Here is a 23,179-nt window from a genome sequence, read left to right as displayed (position 1 = left end):
CCCGTTGTCGCGCCGGGTGCGACAGTCCGACCAAGGAACCATTCATCCTCTCGGACCGTGAATGGGCGAGGCTAGGAGTGGCCTCATCGGTTCTTGACTCCACCACATAGTCGGGGTCGGAGTCGTCTCGGGCGGACCTATCCTCGACGTCGTAGCCGAGGAGGTTGGCGATGAGTGCGCCATCGACAACCTGGCAGATCCATTCACAAAGGCCCTAGCGAACAAGGTCTTCGACCAGCATCGGGAGGGATTAGGCATGAAGGACTACTCACATCTTCTTTGAGTCAAGTGGGAGTTTGTTGTCAATGGTGCATGTTGCCGCTGTTTTTTTGACAACTATTTAGGAGCCCAAAGTGGTTAGACCCAAGGCCAGACCAAGTGGTCTCACTTCGGCTCGAGCGTGTCGGACTTGGTGTTGTCGCACGAAAATGAACAACTATTTAAAACCTCGGGCGGTTCGATCCAAGGCCGGACCAAGTGATCGCACCCGGGCCAAGAGTGTGAACTCGATAGTCTCGAGCTAGGGTTCTCTCCGATCAACCCGCCTCTCGGGAGAGGTAGGGGGTGAGGAGGAGGAGTGACCGTGCCTTGGTTGTCGGCTGCCTACGTACCCGTGCGTGGGATCAGGTCAGAACGTAGTTCAAACGCGAAAGACGCTGTATGAGGCGCGGAGCCTTGATGGAGAAGCGTACTCGACGAAGGAGACGGGGCGCGAGGAGTCCTCGGCGGCGTCTCAGGACTTCGGAGATCACGTGCGCGAGAGAGAATGTGTGTTTTCTCTCCTTTGGAGACGTGGAAGACTCTAAGTCAAGAGTTCCTTGTTGTGGCGGAGATTCCGGACGCGTAGGCGATTCCTAGTCGGAAATGCCGGACGCGTAGGCGATTTCTTGTTAGAAATGGCGGACGCGTCTAGGGGGCTAGACGCGTAGGCGATTTTCAGTAGAAAACCGTTAGAGCACTCGTGGGCTCAAGATTAATCGCTCGATCAAGAGAGGCGGCACTCGGGAGTCCCCGGAAAGCGCTTCAGAATCTCCGAGAGCGAGAAATCGTGGAGAATCCGCTTCAGGCCAAGGATGGCATCTAGAGAAGCGGAGAGAAGTCTCAAGTTCCTTGAGAAAGAATGGGATGGGATTTCCCCTCAATGAGAGAGGGTATTTATAGGTGTTTGGGGGCCTTAGAAGGGTTCTTTTTCGTCCATGTGGGACTAGGAACGCATGTGGCATCAAGTGGAGGCACACGGCGCGCGCGGCGCACAAAGAGCAGCGCACAACGCGCGGCGCGCGGCGCAGGGGGCGCGGCGCGCGGGTCATCTGGCGCGGCGCGCGGGTGCGCGGCGCACAAAGAGCAGCGCACAACGCGCGGCGCGCGGCGCAGGAGGCGCGGCGCGCGGGTCATCTGGCGCGGCGCGCGGGTGCGCGGCGCATGGAGCGCCCGGCGCGGGCGCGTCTTGGCGCGGCGCGCGCCTGCCTGGCGCGGCGCGCTGTCTTGATGGCGCGGCGCGCTGCTTGCTGCGCGGCTGGCCGGCGCAGCTTGCTGTGCGCGCGGCGAATGGCTCGTCTTGCCGGACTCTTGCGGGCCTTCGAATACCATTCTTGCCACATGAAATATGAAGGTTTTCACTTGGCGAGAGTGACTCGATTCGAGGAGCGAGTCAAGGCTCGACTCGAGGAGTGAAGCTCGACTCGAGGAGACCGACTCGAGGCTCAACTCGAGGAACAACTCAAGGCACGCCTCGAGGAGCGAAGCTCGACTCGAGGAGATTGACTCGAGGCTCGACTCGAGGAGATTGACTCAAGGCTCGACTCGAGGAGCGAAGCTCGACTCGAGGAGTCAAGAGTTTAGGCGAGGGCTTGAAGACCTGCCGCTCTTCAGGACCTCCGGCCTGACCATCGGCCCTTTGAGCGACGTGCCTTCTTGGCGTCTCGGGTTTTCCGAAAACGACCGACAACATTAGCCCCCCAAGTTCGTCGCTCGGGAGGCGTCCCAGCGATGATCTTTTTGTTCTTCTAGTTGGGTGTTTGAGGAAAATAGACTTTCCAGAGCTTCACTGTTGCGAAGCCTTTGTGATTATAAAGAATACTCTCACAATTGCAAGTGCTCTTTCTCGCTTTTCCGTCTTTCTCGACACGAGTGTGTGATCGACACGTGGAGGAGGATCCAAGCGGATAAGAGACGTAGCTCGACGTGGACGAGGCAAACGCGCTTGCGTCCGTCGCTCTAGCCCCGGAGCAAATGGGATATGCATGCGCAAGTGGGGCGTGCTTTTGTGTAGAGGCGTGCCGGCGTGTCGCGGCTTATTGATCTTTTGGCAATGTTACGCCCGAGTTAACCTTCGATGGCGTTTTGTTTGATAATATCATCAATCCGGAGTTCATGGGACTCGACGGTGACTAGCAGGGTGACGATTGTGTAATCGTGACCTATTAGGGGAAGATCATGGCTTCCGTCTTGGCCAGCTTGGAAGGCGACTGCACTTTTGCATTTTGCAAAGGCGTGCTCATTCCGAGGTCTCGAAGACGGAGGTTGATGCTGCGGGCTGATGCTTCGAGAAGACGGAGTGGCACCTGGCGGAAGGCTCTGCCGCACCGGAGGGCTTCGGCTGCTCGGGGATAAACGCTAAAAGTTTGACCACGCATCAAGCATAAGTCGGCCTCACGGGGCATCCGCCATTCTCGCCTTGGTGACGCTTCTTCGTCTGCATTCGGAAGATCGGCCCTTATTCCCCAGGCGCGAGCGCGGGTCTCTATTTTGGCTGACCTGTTCTTCAGGTCGCTCCAGGTGTTTGTTCGAGGAGTGGTACTCGACTCGAGGAGACTGACTCAAGGCTCGATTCGAGGAGCGGAGCTCGACTCGAGGATACTGACTCAAGGCTCGACTCGAGGAGCGAAGCTCGACTTGAGGAGACTGAATCAAGTCTCAACTCAAGGAGCGAAGCTCAACTCGGGGAGCGACTCAAGTCTCAACTCGCAAGGCTAGGCTCGACTCGGGGAGCCGACTCAAGTCTCAACTCGAGGGGCTAGACTCGACTCAAGGAGACTGGCTGGTCATTAAGGAATATGACTCCACTTGAGGAGCGATGCTCGACTCGAGGAGTATAACTCGATTCGAGGAGCAAGACTCAACTCGGGGAGAATGACTTGATGAGTGATGCTCGACTCGAGAGGGATGACTCGAGGAGAGTGACTCGACTCGAGGAGCATGGCTCGATTCGAGGAGGGTGTTACTCGACTTGAGGAGGATGTCTTGACTCGAGGAGCCGTGCTCGACTCAAGGAGAATGATTTGACTCAAGGAGCGAGACTCGACTCAAGGAGCGTGACTCAACTCGAGGAGCGAGGCTTGACTCGAGGAGAATGACTCGACTCAAGGAGCGAAGCTCGACTTCGAGGAGAATAACTCGACTCAAGGAGCGAAGCTCGACTCGAGGAGGATGACTCGACTCGTGGAGCGAAGCTCAACTCGAGGAGAGTGACTTGTCTCGAGGAGCAAAGCTCTACTCGAAGAGACTCGACTCGAGGCGCGAAGTTTGACTCGAGGAGAATGATTCGATTTTAGGAGCAAGGCTCGACTCGAGGAGACTCGACTCGAAGAGCGAAGTTCAGCTCGAGGAGACTAACTCGACTCGAGAAGCGAAGCTCGACTCGAGGAGGATGACTCGACTTGAGGAGCGAAGCTCGACTCGAGGAGAATGACTTGACTCGAGGAGCGAAGCTCAACTCGAGGAGACTGACTCGACTCGAGAAGCGAAGCTCGACTCGAGGAGGATGACTCGACTCGAGGAGCGAAGCTCGACTCGAGGAGAATGACTTGACTCGAGGAGCGAAGCTCAACTCAAGGAGACTGACTCGATTTGAGAAGCAAGGCTCGACTCGAGGAGAATGACTCAACTCGAGGAGCGAGGTCTCAGCTAGTTCAGGCCGAGCGAGGTTCTTGCTCAGAGGCGGGTGTGATTGTGCTTAGTCGGCGGTGGTGAAGATGACATGAGTTACGCCTTGTATGGCTGTTCAGGTGCGTTCCGATTAGTCATCATACACAGCGCCTTGTGGTGACTCAGAGCGCGTCATTAGAGACAGCTGCGTGCGTTGTTTTAGGCATCATAGGCACGTCGTGACGGATGGCCTAGATGCGGCATGTAGGTTACTTAGGTGTGTCACGAGGGACGACTTGGTTGCGCCATGTGGGCGTCTTAAGTGCGCCATGTAGGCGTCTTAGGTGCGTCATGTAGGCGTCTTAAGTGCGCCATGTAGGCGTCTTATGTGCGCCATTACGCGTCTTACGTGCGCCATGTAGGCGTCCTAAGTGCGTCGCGAGGGACGGCTTTAGCCTGCATCTCGGGGATGTCTCTTGGGCGGGCCGCGGAGGCGTCTTTAGCCTGCATCTTTGGGATGTGTCTTGGGCGCGCCGCGGGGGCGTCTTTAGCCTGCATCTCGGGGATGTCTCTTGGGCGCGCCGAGGGGGCGTCTTTAGCCTGCATCTCGGGGATGTCTCTTGGACGCGCCGCGGGGGCGTCTTTAGCCTGCATCTCAGGGATGTCTCTTGGGCGCGCCGCGAGGGCGTCTTTAGCCTGCATCTCGGGGATGTCTCTTGGGCGCGCCACGGGGGCGTCTTTAGCCTGCATCTCGGGGATGTCTCTTGGGCGCGCCGCGGGGGCGTCATTAGCCTGCATCTCGGGGATGTCTCTTGGGCGCGCCGCGGGGGCGTCTTTAGCCTGCATCTCTGGGATGTCTCTTGGGCGCGCCGCGGGGGCGTCTTTAGCCTGCATCTCGGGGATGTCTCTTGGGCGCGCCGCGGGGGCGTCTTTAGCCTGCATCTCGGGGATGTCTCTTGGGCGCGCCGCGGGGGCGTCTTTAGCCTGCATCTCGGGGATGTCTCTTGGGCGCGCCGCGGGGGCGTCTTTAGCCTGCATCTCGGGGATGTCTCTTAGGCGCGCCGCGAGGGCGTCTTTAGCCTGCATCTCGGGGATGTCTCTTGGGCGCGCCGCGGGGGCGTCTTTAGCCTGCATCTCGGGGATGTCTCTTGGGCGCGCCACGAGGGCGTCTTTAGCCTGCATCTCGGGGATGTCTCTTGGGCGCGCCGCGGGGGCGTCTTTAGCCTGCATCTCGGGGATGTCTCTTGGGCTCGCCGCGGGGGCGTCTTTAGCCTGCATCTCGGGGATGTCTCTTGGGCGCGCCGCGGGGGCGTCTTTCGTGCACGCCTGTTCCCGTTTTGTGTTCGGGTGTTTTGTTTTGATGGAGCGTGCTTTCTTTTTGTGGAGCGTACTTTCTTGAGGATTTTGAGTGTACTTTCCATTGCCTATGGCACTAGCCCCCCGAGTTTTGGGTTTACAAGTGTAACCTTTGATGATTAAAAATCTTTGATAAAGTGGATTTTGAAAGAAAAACATCGAACTTTATTAATATTGCAAAAAATTTGAAATCCTAAAACGTTGGCTCGTAGGCCTTATTGAATGTTTAGAAAGCAAAGAAATAAAATGGGGGGATCGCTGGCTAGTGGTAGTACTCTCTTCCAGTGTTCCGCATTCCACAGGCGATAGATCGGTGTCTCGTCCATGTATGACCTGGTAGACCGTGTGGGGTCCCTGATGAGGACGCCGTTACCTTGCACTTGGGTGTCATGCAGGTGTCTTTATGGACTTCGCGGAGGACCTTGGTCGACTCGACGCTATCTCTGAGCTGAGAGATCGTGTTAACCGTCTTTTTAGCGGTCTTTCCATCGATTCCCTGGATGTAGCATATTCTGGCTTGGGATTGATCTCCAGCCATGATGCCGATTCCATCCTTGGTAGGGAACTTCACCAGTAGGTCGTATGTTGAAGTGATTGCCCTTAGCCAGTTCAACGTGGGTCGCCCAACGATTACGTTGTAGGGGGACTCTTGGTCGACCACTAGGAATGGGACCATGTGAACGACTTCAATGCTTCCGGGAGTTCCGAAGGTGACCGGTAGATCGATGATGCCTTCGGTCATGACTCTCTCCCCAGTGAACCCGAATAGAGGCGTTTGGGTCGGAGTTGGGCGTAGCCCCCCGAGCTTCATGTGCTCTAGGGTGGACTTGAAGATTATGTCGGCAGCACTACCGTTGTCGATGAGAACTCTTTTCACCAAGTTATTAGCTACTTGGGCTTTGAGCACAATTGCATCATTGTGCGGATGCACAACTCGCTTGGCCTCTTTGTTGGTGAAATGCATCGTCTCGTGAGGCACGGATGGAGGTTCTTCATACGTGAGGTTGACGTGCATAGCAGCGTCTTCTTGAGCCACGGCCTTTAGGAATTTTTTCCGTTGTCGGGCCGAATCTCCATCTTGTGGACCTCCCAATATGGTGGTCACAACGTGGAGTTGTGGATTGGCTTTGGCAGTAGCCGTGGTTCGGTCGGCAGAAACGGCTGTTCCTCCTCCCCTGCCAGACTGTGGTCTGTTCGAGGTGGGGCCCGCAGCGCTAATCATGCGTAACACGAACTCTTTTAGCTCACCCCGTTGGATCAATGCCTCGATCTGCCTTTTAAGACTATAGCATTCAGAGGTCAAGTGACCGTATTCCTGATGGAGCTCGCAATATTTAGATCTATCGCGAGTCGCGGGATCTTTGTTCATTGGAGCCGGGGGAGTGAACTTGTCACGCGCTAAAGCTAGGATTTGCTCCGGCGTTGTGTTCAACGGTGTGAACGACGAGTAGCCCTTGAAGTCTTCCGCAAGTCGCGGCTTCTGGGGCATCGGAGGTCGTCTATTAAAAGTCTGACCTCCTCTGTTTCGCCTTTTACGGGAGTTTCCTTGCTCGTTGCTAGGCTCGTCTCGGTGGTGAGGGCTTTGATCATTGCCCTTGCGACCATCGATGTAATCTTCGACTCCCATGAAGGTCTTGGCTCGAGTCATTAACTCGGCCATGGTAGAAGGGACACGGCCGACGATGGACTTAAGGAAGTCACTTGTGCGCAAGCCTTCAGTGATGGCGGTGATTGCGTCTTTGTCGTCAAAGCGGTCGACCTTATTCGATTCTTCAGTGAATCGGGCGAGGTATCGTCTAAGAGACTCGCCATCCTCTTGCCTGATTGACCACAGGTACATCTTGGTCTTCTTTTGGACCATAGACGTAGCGAACCGTGCTAGGAACATGTCCTTCAGGTCTTTGAACGAGCGGATGCTTCCCGGCCTTAAGTTCTTGAACCACTCGAAGCCGGGTCCGGCGAGGGTAAGACTAAAAGCTTGGCACATAGCGCCGGGAGTGACACCCTGCATCGTCATCCAGGTTTCATAGTGCTGGATGTGGTAAGCAGGATCTGCTTTTCCATTATATGGAGCGAGGTTCGGGAGTTTGAAATTTCCCGTACATACCTCGGCCAATATCTGAGCCGTGAAAGGCGAGGACTTCTCCTCAACGACCCCATAGGCACGTCCGCCTATTCCGTGTTCTCGGAGATCTCGTACTTCATTTCGAAGATTGTGGATCATTGTGATCACATCGAGACCGGTAGTCGGAGTAACTCCCTGTTCGGGAGGAGTCACCTGTCGTCTTTCATTTGACCCTTGACCCGTGCGGCGGTTCCCGTTAGTTGGGGCTGCTACGGGGACGTTTGGCCGAGAGCTTAGTCGCTCCCTTAGGTCATCGCCACGCTTGATGCGTTGGGCGGTGAGGTGATCCCTAAGATCTGGGCTGGTCGTATGGAGGCGCAGGCTTCGTCTGCGACGGCGCGCTCTCCGCGTGCCCTGACTCTCCGTAACATTCTCCCTTTGACCTAGTCGGTCGAAGGCCAAACGTCGGGAATTTCCCTCTTGAGAAGCAGCCGGCGCGTCGCCCGTCCGGGGTAGGGGATTCGAAGGACCGGCTTCAAACAGGCGGGGTGTTCCCGGTCCTTCGTGAGAGAAGTCTCGATATCCTCTAAATCGCAAGTACCCTCGTAATCAGGGTCGCGGTCGCGGCTTTCCTCGTTGAGGTTCTCAGGATCCCCGTTGGGGATTATCGTGTCACGCATAGGTTGCTTCGCAGCCAGTTGGCTGTGGTACCTTGCGTTCCTCGCCTTTAGTTGGTGGATACTCTCCTCTAACTCAATGATGCGGTTGTCCCTGCTATCAGGAGATGGAGATGGTGAGCGGGTCGAGCTCTCTTCGTGGAGCGACTCTTCGTCACCATGCGCTCGGGAGCGCAAGAAGTATTTCTTGGTCCCCGTGACATTTTCGGGGTTGTTCACGCCCTCAAAACGTACGGGTGGTTGGATACTCATCGTTTCTCAAGTTCGAGAAAGTTGAGTTTGCAGAAGAAAAGAAGAAGATGAACAGAAGGGATTTCGGGCTGAACAGGTCGGGAAGTGCCCTCCTTCTAGCGCCAAAATGTTGTCGCACGAAAATGAACAACTATTTAAAACCTCGGGCGGTTCGATCCAAGGCCGGACCAAGTGATCGCACCCGGGCCAAGAGTGTGAACTCGATAGTCTCGAGCTAGGGTTCTCTCCGATCAACCCGCCTCTCGGGAGAGGTAGGGGGTGAGGAGGAGGAGTGACCGTGCCTTGGTTGTCGGCTGCCTACGTACCCGTGCGTGGGATCAGGTCAGAACGTAGTTCAAACACGAAAGACGCTGTATGAGGCGCGGAGCCTTGATGGAGAAGCGTACTCGACGAAGGAGACGGGGCGCGAGGAGTCCTCGGCGGCGTCTCAGGACTTCGGAGATCACGTGCGCGAGAGAGAATGTGTGTTTTCTCTCCTTTGGAGACGTGGAAGACTCTAAGTCAAGAGTTCCTTGTTGTGGCGGAGATTACGGACGCGTAGGCGATTCCTAGTCGGAAATGCCGGACGCGTAGGCGATTTCTTGTTAGAAATGGCGGACGCGTCTAGGGGGCTAGACGCGTAGGCGATTTTCAGTAGAAAACCGTTAGAGCACTCGTGGGCTCAAGATTAATCGCTCGATCAAGAGAGGCGGCACTCGGGAGTCCCCGGAAAGCGCTTCAGAATCTCCGAGAGCGAGAAATCGTGGAGAATCCGCTTCAGGCCAAGGATGGCATCTAGAGAAGCGGAGAGAAGTCTCAAGTTCCTTGAGAAAGAATGGGATGGGATTTCCCCTCAATGAGAGAGGGTATTTATAGGTGTTTGGGGGCCTTAGAAGGGTTCTTTTTCGTCCATGTGGGACTAGGAACGCATGTGGCATCAAGTGGAGGCACACGGCGCGCGCGGCGCACAAAGAGCGGCGCACAACGCGCGGCGCGCGGCGCGCGGCGCAGGGGGCGCGGCGCGCGGGTCATCTGGCGCGGCGCGCGGGTGCGCGGCGCATGGAGCGCCCGGCGCGGGCGCGTCTTGGCGCGGCGCGCGCCTGCCTGGCGCGGCGCGCTGTCTTGATGGCGCGGCGCGCTGCTTGCTGCGCGGCTGGCCGGCGCAGCTTGCTGTGCGCGCGGCGAATGGCTCGTCTTGCCGGACTCTTGCGGGCCTTCGAATACCATTCTTGCCACATGAAATATGAAGGTTTTCACTTGGCGAGAGTGACTCGATTCGAGGAGCGAGTCAAGGCTCGACTCGAGGAGTGAAGCTCGACTCGAGGAGACCGACTCGAGGCTCAACTCGAGGAACAACTCAAGGCACGCCTCCAGGAGCGAAGCTCGACTCGAGGAGATTGACTCGAGGCTCGACTCGAGGAGATTGACTCAAGGCTCGACTCGAGGAGCGAAGCTCGACTCGAGGAGTCAAGAGTTTAGGCGAGGGCTTGAAGACCTGCCGCTCTTCAGGACCTCCGGCCTGACCATCGGCCCTTTGAGCGACGTGCCTTCTTGGCGTCTCGGGTTTTCCGAAAACGACCGACAACACTTGGTATCCCAAGTCGTCCCTTAGCTGTAGATGAAGCTCGCCTCGTCTAGATACCTGAAAAGCAGCAAAGAGTGCGTGAACTACAAAGGGGAAACAGAGGGGTTGCCTCTGTTTACCTCTCCGACGCTCAACATTAGTAGGGTTGAGGTAGATTGTAGAGGGTTTAGGTGTTTAAAGGCCGAGACTTTAGAGAAACGAGCGAGGTACGAGTTCGACATCGTTTCAGTACTCAAATTCGGATAACCTGGGTCAAGGGGGGAACCCTTGTATTTATAGGCGGCCAAAGGGTGTTTGGGGAACCCCTTGGCCGAGTGAACCTTTTTGGGTCGGCCATTGGCCGGCTGAAAGCTTGGGCCGGCCAATGGCCTGCTGAACATTTGAAGATTTCACTCGGCCATTGGCTGAGTGAACCTGCCTGGCCGGCTGAAGGTTCACTCGGCCATTGGCCGAGTGAACAGCCTGGCCGACTGAAGGTTCACTCGGCCATTGGCCGAGTGAACAGTCTGGCCGGCTGAAAGTTTCACTCGGCCATTGGCCGAGTGAACCTGCCTGGCCGACTGAAGTTTCACTCGGCCATTGGCCGAGTGAACAGCCTGGCCGGCTGAAGGTTTCACTCAGCCATTGGTCGAGTGAACCTGCCTGGCCGGCTGAAGGTTCACTCGGCCATTGGCCGAGTGAAGGTGCTGAACCATCAGGCGGCCATTGGCCGGCTGACCCTTGGGTCGGCTATCGCCGGCGGGGCCTGACCCTTGGGCCGGGTATTCACCGGCTGAGCCTTGGGCCGGCCATGGCCGGCTGAGCCTTGGGCCGGCCATGGGTTGGCTGAGCCTTGGGCCAGCCATGGGGTGGCCGAGCCTTGGGCCAGCCAATGGCCGAGGCAAGGTTTCGCCGCCTCGCGCCGGTCGTGCGGGTCGAAGCGACTCCTTTGTACTCGTCGGTCCGAGACAGGCCGATAACAGTGCCCACAAGAAGAGTAGTAGTGTCTATTTGTGTACATTTGATGTAATATAGTCTCACGAAGACTCTTGCTTGTAAATGCCAAATCATTAATAAAAGTTTAAACGTTCATTCATTCTTCCTTGTTTGTTTGAAGCTTTATGATAATCTATAGTCTTTAGTCCATAAACAAACCTAACAACATATTAAGAGACAAATGTAGATTTGCATGTACAAACTCTTCATGGTTTGCTTAAAACAATGTATTCGCAATCTAAGGATCAAAGGACTATTGATCTCAGTACGATTGTTAGGAGAATCTATGATGTCTCGTTAGGACATTCAGAGTTGGAGACTCTATAGTTCTTCTAGGTATCTTCCGAAGGGAGTGAATTGACCGGTGCACTTTTAGAGACAAGATAAGAACAAACCATTTAACCTCTTATGTCTCGAAGTCACTACGTATGAATTGCATCATTCTTACCTCAATCCTGAAATGAGGGGTTCCCCCCGGTTGTTGTTGAAGACCTTCTTTTTGAGCGGGGGACCCAAATCAATGTTCTTTAGTTCCCCCGTCGCATATTTTTCAGCCAAAACTTTGCGCATAGTTTCGTAATTTATTGTGGCGTGGCCATTGGTCTGATGGAAATCGCAGAACGCATTTGGGTCCCTGGTCATATTTTCGCTTAGGGTATTGAAAGCAAAACCCCGAGGGGCGTGCTAATTTCTGACCTGTGGCCCGGCCTCCTGGGGGTTGGGCCTTCGAAGGTTGCCCCAATGCTCACTGGACGCACCCATGTGTTTCCATGTGGTTTCTTCTCGGTTGTACGCTGTTTTGCTAAGGAGGCAAATCTTCCTCGAACATAGCGTAGTTTACGGCCTTGTGGATCGCATCTTCTAACGTAAGAGGGCAATTTACAGTCATCTGTAGTTTGAATCTCGATTCATGCCACAGACCGTTCCTCAAAGACGTTATGGCAGATTTGGGATCAACGTTAGAGATTTTTTAGAGAACGTCCTTTTAACGGACCATGTAGTCCTTCAAGGACTCGTTCTCCTTATGTTGATCAGTTATCGTGAGTTCGTCCTCTAAGGACATCAAATAATGTTTTAAGAATGCTGCTGATAGTTTGGCAAAACTATCGATAGAGTTGGGCTCAAGTTTGGAGAACCACTCTAAAGCAGCTCCAAACAATCTTTCAGCGAACAGTTGGCAATATCCTGCCTCTTGTTCTCTCTCTGTCAACATAGCCCGTCCCATTGTAATTCTAAAGGACAAGATGTAAGCTTTCAGGTTCGAGGTCCCATTGTACCGAGGAAGGCGAACCTTCCTGATATCTCCAATGAACACGTCGGTAATGTTGTCAATGGTGCCCACAAGAAGAGTTGTAGTCTTTATTTTGTACATTTGATGTAATAAAGTCTCATGAAGACTCTTGCTTGTAATTGCTTATTCATTAATAAAAAGTTGAAACGTTCATTCATTCCTCCTTGTCTGTTTGAAGCTTTATGATAAAACATTAGTCTTTAGTCCATAAACAAACCTAACAACTTACGAAGAGACAAATGTAGATTTGCATGAACAAACACTTCGTAGTTTGCTTAAAATGATATTCTCGCAATCTAAGCGTCAAAGGACTATTGACCTCAGTATGATTGTTAGAAGAATCTATGATGTCTGGTTATGAGGCATTGAGAGTTGGAGACTCTATAGTTCTTCTAGGTATCGTTCGAAGGTACTGAATTGACCAGTGCACTTCTAGAGACAAAATAAGAACAAACCATTTAACCTTTTATGTCTCGAAGTCACTACGTACGAATTGCATCGTGCTTATCTTAATCCTGAAATGAGACATGCCATTTCATAGCTTACGTATTCTCATTTGAGAAAGTCAGAGTTCGAACTCACTATGTGATTCTGAACAGGGCCTATTGGTGAGGTACTAAGTTGTGAGAATGTCATGAGTAACTTTGTGAAGTTCTCATAGATATGGAATTCATGTACAAGATTGCTGAAATGCAATGTATATCACCTCATGCTTTATTCCTTGGAATGTGAATCAATGAACTGGCCAGTGTCCAAATTGAGTCTTGACTCTTTTGGATGAAACAATATGACTTGTTAGCTCCTCGTCAATACATTGTTTGTAACTTATTCACAAGCGACAAAGGAGTTGAGGAAATAACAGCTAGAAGGGTAAACTGGTAATTTTGTAAATCCCGACTAGATGATGATATTCATGAAGGGTAAACACTGATAATATTCTTTGGATCCACTCATTACAATTAGGTTGAATTCTTGAGTAGAAAATAAATTCATTTGAACCGAGAGATTTTCAGTGTCAACTCTTTAGTGGAGTCAGTTGACATTAAGCTAAACTTGGAAAAGGTTTGTGAACTTTTGAGTCCAAGTATTTAGCTCAAGCTTTGTTCATTTGGATCCATGAGGTCACTGTCACAACAAGAACAAGACAAGTTTTACGAAAATTGTCAAAAGGGTATTTTTGTCTTTTGAGACATAGGATGAAATGAATGTCAATAAATTTGTTGACATGGTCATTTGATGACATGCATCACTCGGCCAATATTTGTATTATTAGGCCTTGTGGATTAATTTCATTTCATAAGAATTTTATTGAAAATTCTTAATGGGCCTTTTTCATGTTGTCATGAACAAATGGAAAAGCTTCGAGAAGCCTTTTCTAGATGATGTTGGGCGTCTACTACCCAAGGGAAAAGAGAGAATATTTTGTGCATAAATGTATCAAGATACTTGCCAAAAGAAAAAGAGGAAACAAATTTCCCATGCATGCATAAGGGAATTTCGGCTAAGAGAGTCAAAGGTAAGGCAAGGAACAAAAAAAGAAACAAATCCAAGCCTTCTAGAAGGCTGCCTTGGCCGTGTGACTCATGAGGGAATAAGGCAATATTTGCTCTTGAATATGTGATATTCTATAGAAGAGGAAACTACTTTATTGAAGGTGAGACCTCTCCTATAAATAGGAGCCTTATTCTCCTCATTTCATTAATCCAAGTTTTAGAGATTTGAGAGCTTCTCTCTCTAGCTTGGCCGACTCCTCTCTCTCTCTCTCTATTCAATTTCATTTTTGGTTTTCGCACCTAGGTCATCATTTGACCTAGTGTTTTAGCTCTTCGACTTCAAGACTTGTTCTTAAGTCGTAGTGTTTAAAAGTGCCCACACACTAATTCCTTTTTCTCTCGAGTGATTTAGTGATAGAAACTGTCGTGGTTACTCAAGTTGGCGAGGAAACAAAGAGAGACGTGCTGCGAGGGAGACGAACGTTGCAACTTTCCAAAAGCTTCTCAACGTTCAAGCTTCTAAAAAGGTTAGTAATCTTTAATGCTCATTGTTGTCACTGTTTTTCGGACAACCATTTAGGAGCCCAAAGTGGTTAGACCCAAGGCCAGACCAAGTGGTCTCACTTCGGCTCGAGCGTGTCGGACTCGGTATCTCGAGTTGTCCCTTAGCTGTGAATGTCCCTTGAGTTCGTCAGAGTACCTGAAAAGGAGTAAAGTACAAGAGAACTAGGAAGGGAAAATAGAGGGGGTGCCTCTGTTTACCTCTCCGACGCTCAACATTAGTAGGATTGAGGTGGATATAGAGGGTTTAAGTGTTTAGAGGCCAAAGATGAGTGAAACGAGTGAGTTATGAATTCGACAGCGTTTCGGGGCTCAAAATTGGATTACCTGGACCGGGGGGGAACCCCGGCATTTATAGGCGACCGAGGGGTATTTTGGGCATCCCCTTGGTCGAAGGCCGGCCCTGGGTCGGCCGTGGAGCCGGAGGCCGGCCCTGGGTCGGCTAAGGAGCCGAAGGCCGGCCCTGGGTCGGACATGGAGCCGGAGGCCGACCCTGGGTTGTCCATGGAGCCGAAGGCCGGCCCTGGGTCGGCCATGGAGCCGGAGGCCGGCCCTGGGTCGGCCATGGAGCCGGTGGCCGACCCTGGGTCGTCCATGGAGCCGGAGGCCGGCCCTGGGTCGGCCATGGAGCCGGAGGCCGACCCTGGGTCGTCCATGAAGCTGGAGGCCGGCTCTGGGTCGGCCATGGAGCCGAAGGCCAGCCCTGGGTTGGCCATGGAGCCGAAGGTCGGCCATGGAGTTGGAGGCCGAGCTCATGAGGCCGGAGGTCGAGCTCATGATGCCAAGTGGCGGTCGAGCTCACTTGGCCGAGGTCATGAGGCCGAGGTCGAGCTCATGATGCCGAGTGGAGGTTGAGCTCACTTGGCCGAGGTCATGAGGCCGAGGTCGAGCTCATGAGGCTGAGGTCGAGCTCATGAGGCCGAGGTCGAGCTCATAAGGCCGAGTGGAGGTCTAGCTCATGAGGCCGAGTGCAGGCCGAGCCCTGGTGGACCGATCTTTCGCCTCTCGGCCATGGGACCCCGCGGGCGCTGTCGACCCGGAACGGGCCGACAACATTAGCCCCCCGAGTTTGCGGTCGAGCGTGGGTCGAGTGGAAACTCGCCACTGTGCGTCGCGAGGGATTGCTTTATTGCATCGCGAGGGACGGCTTTTATGCGTGTCTTATGTTCTCGACATACTATCGTAGTCGATTCGCATGGTTTTGTCGGTGCGCGTCTTATTTTCTCGACATACCAGTGAAGGCGTAATCGATTTGCGTGACTCGGGCCTCGTGGGGCCCCGGTGTCACGTTCGTGTGACCGGGTTTCCCGCGGACGCTGGCTAGACCAGATACGTCCGACGGACGCAAGCCTTTGAAACCCATTTGTGACTCGCTGCCTTTCAGCTCTCGAGCTGGGCGGCGAGCGCGGTGCCACATTTGTGTGGCCGGGTTTCCCGTGGACGCTGGCTAGACCAGATACGTCCAGCGGACGCAAGCCTTTGAAACCCATTTGTGACTCACTGCCATTCGGCTCACGAGTTGGGCGGCGAGCGCGTTGCCACATTTGTGTGGCTGGGTTTCCCGTGGAGGCTGGCTAGACCAGATACGTCCGGCGGACGCAAGCCTTTGAAACCCATTCGTGACTCGCTGCCTTTCGGCTCACGAGCTGGGCGGCGAGCGCGGTGCCACATTTGTGTGGCCGAGTTTCCCGTGGACGCTGGCAAGACCAGATACGTCCGGCGGACGCAAGCCTTTGAAACCCATTTGTGACTCGCTGCCTTTCGGCTCACGAGTTGGGCGGTGAGCGCGGTGCCACATTTGTGTGGCCAGGTTTCCCGTGGACGCTGGCTAGACCAGATACGTCCAGCGGACACAAGCCTTTGAAACCCATCTATGACTCGCTACCTTTCGGCTCACGAGCTGGGCGGCGAGCGTGGTGCCACACTTGCGGGTTTCCCGTGGACGCTGGCTAGACCAGATACGTCCGGCGGACGCAAGCCTTTGAAACCCATTTGTAACTCGCTTCCTTTCGGCTCACGAGCTGGGCGGCGAGCGTGGTGCCACACTTGTGTGGCCGGGTTTCCCGTGGACGCTGGCTAGACCAGATACGTCCGGCAGATGCAATCCTTTGAAACCCATTTGTAGCTCGCTGCCTTTCGGCTCACGAGCTGGGCGGCGAGCGCGGTGCCACATTTGTGTGTCCAGGTTTCCCGTGGACGCTGGCTAGACAAGATACGTCCGGCGGACGCAAGCCTTTGAAACCCATTTGTGACTCGCTACCTTACGGCTCACGAGCTGGCGGCGAGCGCGGTGCCACATTTGTGTGGCCGGGTTTCCCGTGGACGCTGGCTAGACCAGATACATCCGGCGGACGCAAGCCTTTGTAACCCATTTGTAACTCGCTGCCTTTCGGCTCACGAGCTGGGCGGCGAGCACGGTGCCACATTTGTGTGTCCAGGTTTCCCGTGGACGCTGGCTAGACCAGATACGTCCGGCGGACGCAAGCCTTTGAAACGCATTTGTGACTCGCTACCTTACGACTCACGAGCTGGGCGGCGAGCGCGGTGACACATTTGTGTGGCCGAGTTTCCCGTGGACGCTGGCTAGACCAGATACGTCCGGTGGACGCAAGCCTTTGAAACCCATTTGTGACTCGCTGCCTTTCGGCTCACGAGCTGGGCGGCGCGCGCGGTGCCACATTTGTGTGGCCAGGTTTCCCGTAGACGCTGGCTAGACCAGATACGTCTGGCAGTCGCAAGCCTTTGAAACCCATTTGTGACTCAGTACCTTTCGGCTCACGAGCTGGGCGGCGTGCGCGGTGCCACATTTGTGTGGCCGGGTTTCCCGTGGACGCTGGCTAGACTTGATACGTCCGGCGGACGCAAGCCTTTGAAACCCATTTGTAACTCGCTGCCTTTCGGCTCACGAGCTGGGTGGTGAGTGTGGTGCCACACCTGTGTGGCCGGGTTTTCCGTGGACGCTGGCTAGACCAGATACGTTCGGCGGACGCAAGCCTTTGAAACCCATTTGTAACTCGCTGCCTTTCGGCTCACGAGCTGGGCGGCGAGCGTGGTGCCACACTTGTGTGGCCGGGTTTCCCGTGGACGCTGGCTAGACCAGATACGTCCTGCGGACGCAAGCCTTTGAAACCCATTTGTGACTCGCTGCCTTTCGGCTCACGAGCTGGGCGGCGAGCGCGGTGCCACATTTGTGTGGCCAGGTTTCCCGTGGACGCTGGCTAGACCAGATACGTCCGGCGGACGCAAGCCTTTGAAACGCATTTGTAACTCGCTGCCTTTCGGCTCACGAGCTGGGCGGCGAGCGTGGTGCCACACTTGTGTGGCCGGGTTTCCCGTGGACGCTGGCTAGACCAGATACGTCCTGCGGACGCAAGTCTTTGAAACCCATTTGTGACTCAATGCCTTTCGGCTCACGAGCTGGGCGGCGAGGGCGGAGCTACATTTGTGTGGCCAGGTTTCCCATGGACGCTGGCTAGACCAGATACGTCCAGCGGACGCAAGCCTTTGAAACCCATTTGTGACTCGCTGCCTTTCGGCTTACGAGCTGGGCGGCGAGCGTGGTGCCACATTTGTGTGGCCGGGTTTCCCGTGGACGCTGGCTAGACCAGATACGTCCGGCGGACGCAAGCCTTTGAAACCCATTTGTAACTCGCTGCCTTTCGGCTCACGAGCTGGGCGGCGAGCACGGTGCCACATTTGTGTGTCCAGGTTTCCCGTGGACGCTGGCTAGACCAGATACGTCCGGCGGACGCAAGCCTTTGAAACGCATTTGTGACTCGCTACCTTACGACTCACGAGCTGGGCGGCGAGCGCGGTGACACATTTGTGTGGCCGAGTTTCCCGTGGACGCTGGCTAGACCAGATACGTCCGGTGGACGCAAGCCTTTGAAACCCATTTGTGACTCGCTGCCTTTCGGCTCACGAGCTGGGCGGCGCGCGCGGTGCCACATTTGTGTGGCCAGGTTTCCCGTAGACGCTGGCTAGACCAGATACGTCTGGCAGTCGCAAGCCTTTGAAACCCATTTGTGACTCGCTACCTTTCGGCTCACGAGCTGGGCGGCGTGCGCGGTGCCACATTTGTGTGGCCGGGTTTCCCGTGGACGCTGGCTAGACTTGATACGTCCGGCGGACGCAAGACTTTGAAACCCATTTGTAACTCGCTGCCTTTCGGCTCACGAGCTGGGTGGTGAGTGTGGTGCCACACCTGTGTGGCCGGGTTTTCCGTGGACGCTGGCTAGACCAGATACGTTCGGCGGACGCAAGCCTTTGAAACCCATTTGTAACTCGCTGCCTTTCGGCTCACGAGCTGGGCGGCGAGCGTGGTGCCACACTTGTGTAGCCGGGTTTCCCGTGGACGCTGGCTAGACCAGATACGTCCTGCGGACGCAAGCCTTTGAAACCCATTTGTGACTCGCTGCCTTTCGGCTCACGAGCTGGGCGGCGAGCGCGGAGCCACATTTGTGTGGCCAGGTTTCCCGTGGACGCTGGCTAGACCAGATACGTCCGGCGGACGCAAGCCTTTGAAACGCATTTGTAACTCGCTGCCTTTCGGCTCACGAGCTGGGCGGCGAGCGTGGTGCCACACTTGTGTGGCCGGGTTTCCCGTGGACGCTGGCTAGACCAGATACGTCCTGCGGACGCAAGTCTTTGAAACCCATTTGTGACTCAATGCCTTTCGGCTCACGAGCTGGGCGGCGAGGGCGGAGCTACATTTGTGTGGCCAGGTTTCCCATGGACGCTGGCTAGACCAGATACGTCCAGCGGACGCAAGCCTTTGAAACCCATTTGTGACTCGTTGCCTTTCGGCTTACGAGCTGGGCGGCGAGCGTGGTGCCACAATTGTGTGGCCGGGTTTCCCGTGGACGCTGGCTAGACCAGATACGTCCGGCGGACGCAAGCCTTTGAAACCCATTTGTAACTCGCTGCCTTTTGGCTAACGAGATGGGCGGCGAGCGCGGTGCCACATTTGTGTGGCCGAGTTTCCCGTGGACGCTGGCTAGACCAGATACGTCCGGTGGACGTAAGCCTTTGAAACACATTTGTGACTCGCTGCCTTTCGGCTCACGAGCTGGGCGGCGAGCGCGGTGCCACATTTGTGTCTCCAGGTTTCCCGTGGACGCTTGCTAGACCAGATACGTCCGGCGGACGCAAGCCTTTGAAACCCATTTTTGACTCGCTACCTTTCGGCTCACGAGCTGGGCGGCGAGCGCGGTGCCACATTTGTGTGGCCGGGTTTCCCGTGGACGCTGGCTAGACCAGATACATCCGGCGGACGCAAGCCTTTGTAGCCCATTTGTAACTCGCTGCCTTTCGGCTCACGAGCTGGGCGGCGAGCGCGGTGCCACATTTGTGTGTCCAGGTTTCCCGTGGACGCTGGCTAGACCAGATACGTCCGGCGGACGCAAGCCTTTGAAACGCATTTGTGACTCGCTACCTTACGACTCACGAGCTGGGCGGCGAGCGCGGTGACACATTTGTGTGGCCGAGTTTCCCGTGGACGCTGGCTAGACCAGATACGTCCGGTGGACGCAAGCCTTTGAAACCCATTTGTGACTCGCTGCCTTTCCGCTCACGAGTTGAGCGGCGCGCGCGGTGCCACATTTGTGTGGCCAGGTTTCCCGTAGACGCTGGCTAGACCAGATACGTCTGGCAGTCGCAAGCCTTTGAAACCCATTTGTGACTCGCTACCTTTCGGCTCACGAGCTGGGCGGCGTGCGCGGTGCCACATTTGTGTGGCCGGGTTTCCCGTGGACGCTGGCTAGACTTGATACGTCCGGCGGACGCAAGCCTTTGAAACCCATTTGTAACTCGCTGCCTTTCGGCTCACGAGCTGGGTGGTGAGTGTGGTGCCACACCTGTGTGGCCGGGTTTTCCGTGGACGCTGGCTAGACCAGATACGTCCGGCGGACGCAAGCCTTTGAAACCCATTTGTAACTCGCTGCCTTTCGGCTCACGAGCTGGGCGGCGAGCGTGGTGCCACACTTGTGTGGCCGGGTTTCCCGTGGACGCTGGCTAGACCAGATACGTCCTGCGGACGCAAGCCTTTGAAACCCATTTGTGACTCGCTGCCTTTCGGCTCACGAGCTGGGCGGCGAGCGCGGAGCCACATTTGTGTGGCCGGGTTTCCCGTGGACGCTGGCTAGACCAGATACGTCCGGCGGACGCAAGCCTTTGAAACGCATTTGTAACTCGCTGCCTTTCGGCTCACGAGCTGGGCGGCGAGCGTGGTGCCACACTTGTGTGGCCGGGTTTCCCGTGGACGCTGGCTAGACCAGATACGTCCTGCGGACGCAAGTCTTTGAAACCAATTTGTGACTCAATGCCTTTCGGCTCACGAGCTGGGCGGCGAGGGCGGAGCTACATTTGTGTGGCCAGGTTTCCCATGGACGCTGGCTAGACCAGATACGTCCAGCGGACGCAAGCCTTTGAAACCCATTTGTGACTCGCTGCCTTTCGGCTTACGAGCTGGGCGGCGAGCGTGGTGCCACATTTTTGTGGCCGGGTTTCCCGTGGACGCTGGCTAGACCAGATACGTCCGGCGGACGCAAGCCTTTGAAACCCATTTGTAACTCGCTGCCTTTCGGCTAACGAGATGGGCGGCGAGCGCGGTGCCACATTTGTGTGGCCGAGTTTCCCGTGGACGCTGGCTAGACCAGATACGTCCGGTGGACGTAAGCCTTTGAAACACATTTGTGACTCGCTGCCTTTCGGCTCACGAGCTGGGCGGCGAGTGCGGTGCCACATTTGTGTCGCCAGGTTTCCCGTGGACGCTTGCTAGACCAGATACGTCAGGCGGACGCAAGCCTTTGAAACCCATTTTTGACTCGCTACCTATCGGCTCACGAGCTAGGCGGCGAGCGCGGTGCGACATTTGTGTGGCCGGGTTTCCCGTGGACGCTGGCTAGACTTGATACGTCCGGCGGACGCAAGCCTTTGAAACCCATTTGTAACTCGCTGCCTTTCGGCTCACGAGCTGGGCGGCGAGTGTGGTGCCACACCTGTGTGGCCGGGTTTTCCGTGGACGCTGGCTAGACCAGATACGTCTCGCGGAAGCAAGCCTTTGAAACCCATTTGTAACTCGCTGCCTTTCGGCTCACGAGCTGGGCGGCGAGCGCGGTGCCACATTTGTGTGTCCAGGTTTCCCGTGGACGCTGGCTAGACAAGATACGTCCGGCGGACGCAAGCCTTTGAAACCCATTTGTGACTTGCTACCTTACGGCTCACGAGCTGGGCGGCGAGCGCGGTGCCACATTTGTGTGGCCGGGTTTCCCGTGGACGCTGGCTAGACCAGATACATCCGGCGGACGCAAGCCTTTGTAACTCATTTGTAACTCGCTGCCTTTCGGCTCACGAGCTGGGCGGCGAGCGCGGTGCCACATTTGTGTGTCCAGGTTTCCCGTGGACGCTGGCTAGACCAGATACGTCCGGCGGACGCAAGCCTTTGAAACGCATTTGTGACTCGCTACCTTACGACTCACGAGCTGGGCGGCGAGCGCGGTGACACATTTGTGTGGCCGAGTTTCCCGTGGACGCTGGCTAGACCAGATACGTCCGGTGGACGCAAGCCTTTGAAACCCATTTGTGACTCGCTGCCTTTCGGCTCACGAGCTGGGCGGCGCGCGCGGTGCCACATTTGTGTGGCCAGGTTTCCCGTAGACGCTGGCTAGACCAGATTCGTCTGGCAGTCGCAAGCCTTTGAAACCCATTTGTGACTCGCTACCTTTCGGCTCACGAGCTGGGCGGCGTGCGCGGTGCCACATTTGTGTGGTCGGGTTTCCCGTGGACGCTGGCTAGACTTGACACGTCCGGCGGACGCAAGCCTTTGAAACCCATTTGTAACTCGCTGCGTTTCGGCTCACGAGCTGGGTGGTGAGTGTGGTGCCACACCTGTGTGGCCGGGTTTTCTGTGGACGCTGGCTAGACCAGATACGTCCGGCGGACGCAAGCCTTTGAAACCCATTTGTAACTCGCTGCCTTTCGGCTCACGAGCTGGGCGGCGAGCGTGGTGCCACACTTGTGTGGCCGGGTTTCCCGTGGACGCTGGCTAGACCAGATACGTCCTGCGGACGCAAGCCTTTGAAACCCATTTGTGACTCGCTGCCTTTCGGCTCACGAGCTGGGCGGCGAGCGCGGAGCCACATTTGTGTGGCCAGGTTTCCCGTGGACGCTGGCTAGACCAGATACGTCCGGCGGACGCAAGCCTTTGAAACGCATTTGTAACTCGCTGCCTTTCGGCTCACGAGCTGGGCGGCGAGCGTGGTGCCACACTTGTGTGGCCGGGTTTCCCGTGGACGCTGGCTAGACCAGATACGTCCTGCGGACGCAAGTCTTTGAAACCCATTTGTGACTCAATGCCTTTCGGCTCACGAGCTGGGCGGCGAGGGCGGAGCCACATTTGTGTGGCCAGGTTTCCCATGGACGCTGGCTAGACCAGATACGTCCAGCGGACGCAAGCCTTTGAAACCCATTTGTGACTCGCTGCCTTTCGGCTTACGAGCTGGGCGGCGAGCGTGGTGCCACATTTGTGTGGCCGGGTTTCCCGTGGACGCTGGCTAGACCAGATACGTCCGGCGGACGCAAGCCTTTGAAACCCATTTGTAACTCGCTGCCTTTCGGCTAACGAGATGGGCGGCGAGCGCGGTGCCATATTTGTGTGGCCGAGTTTCCCATGGACGCTGGCTAGACCAGATACGTCCGGTGGACGTAAGCCTTTGAAACACATTTGTGACTCGCTGCCTTACGGCTCACGAGCTGGGCGGCGAGCGCGGTGCCACATTTGTGTCGCCAGGTTTCCCGTGGACGCTTGCTAGACCAGATACGTCAGGCGGACGCAAGCCTTTGAAACCCATTTTTGACTCGCTACCTTTCGGCTCACGAGCTAGGCGGCGAGCGCGGTGCGACATTTGTCTGGCCGGGTTTCCCGTGGACGCTGGCTAGACTTGATACGTCCGGCGGACGCAAGCCTTTGAAACCCATTTGTAACTCCCTGCCTTTCGGCTCACGAGCTGGGTGGCGAGTGTGGTGCCACACCTGTGTGGCCGGGTTTTCCGTGGACGCTGGCTAGACCAGATACGTCTC

Source organism: Urtica dioica, chromosome 5 (assembly GCF_054948205.1).
Source record: "Urtica dioica subsp. dioica isolate 48M chromosome 5, U.dioica_male_clone48M_v1_H2, whole genome shotgun sequence".
In the NCBI taxonomy this organism is placed as follows: Eukaryota; Viridiplantae; Streptophyta; class Magnoliopsida; order Rosales; family Urticaceae; genus Urtica; species Urtica dioica.
This window is presented reverse-complemented; position numbering follows the sequence as displayed.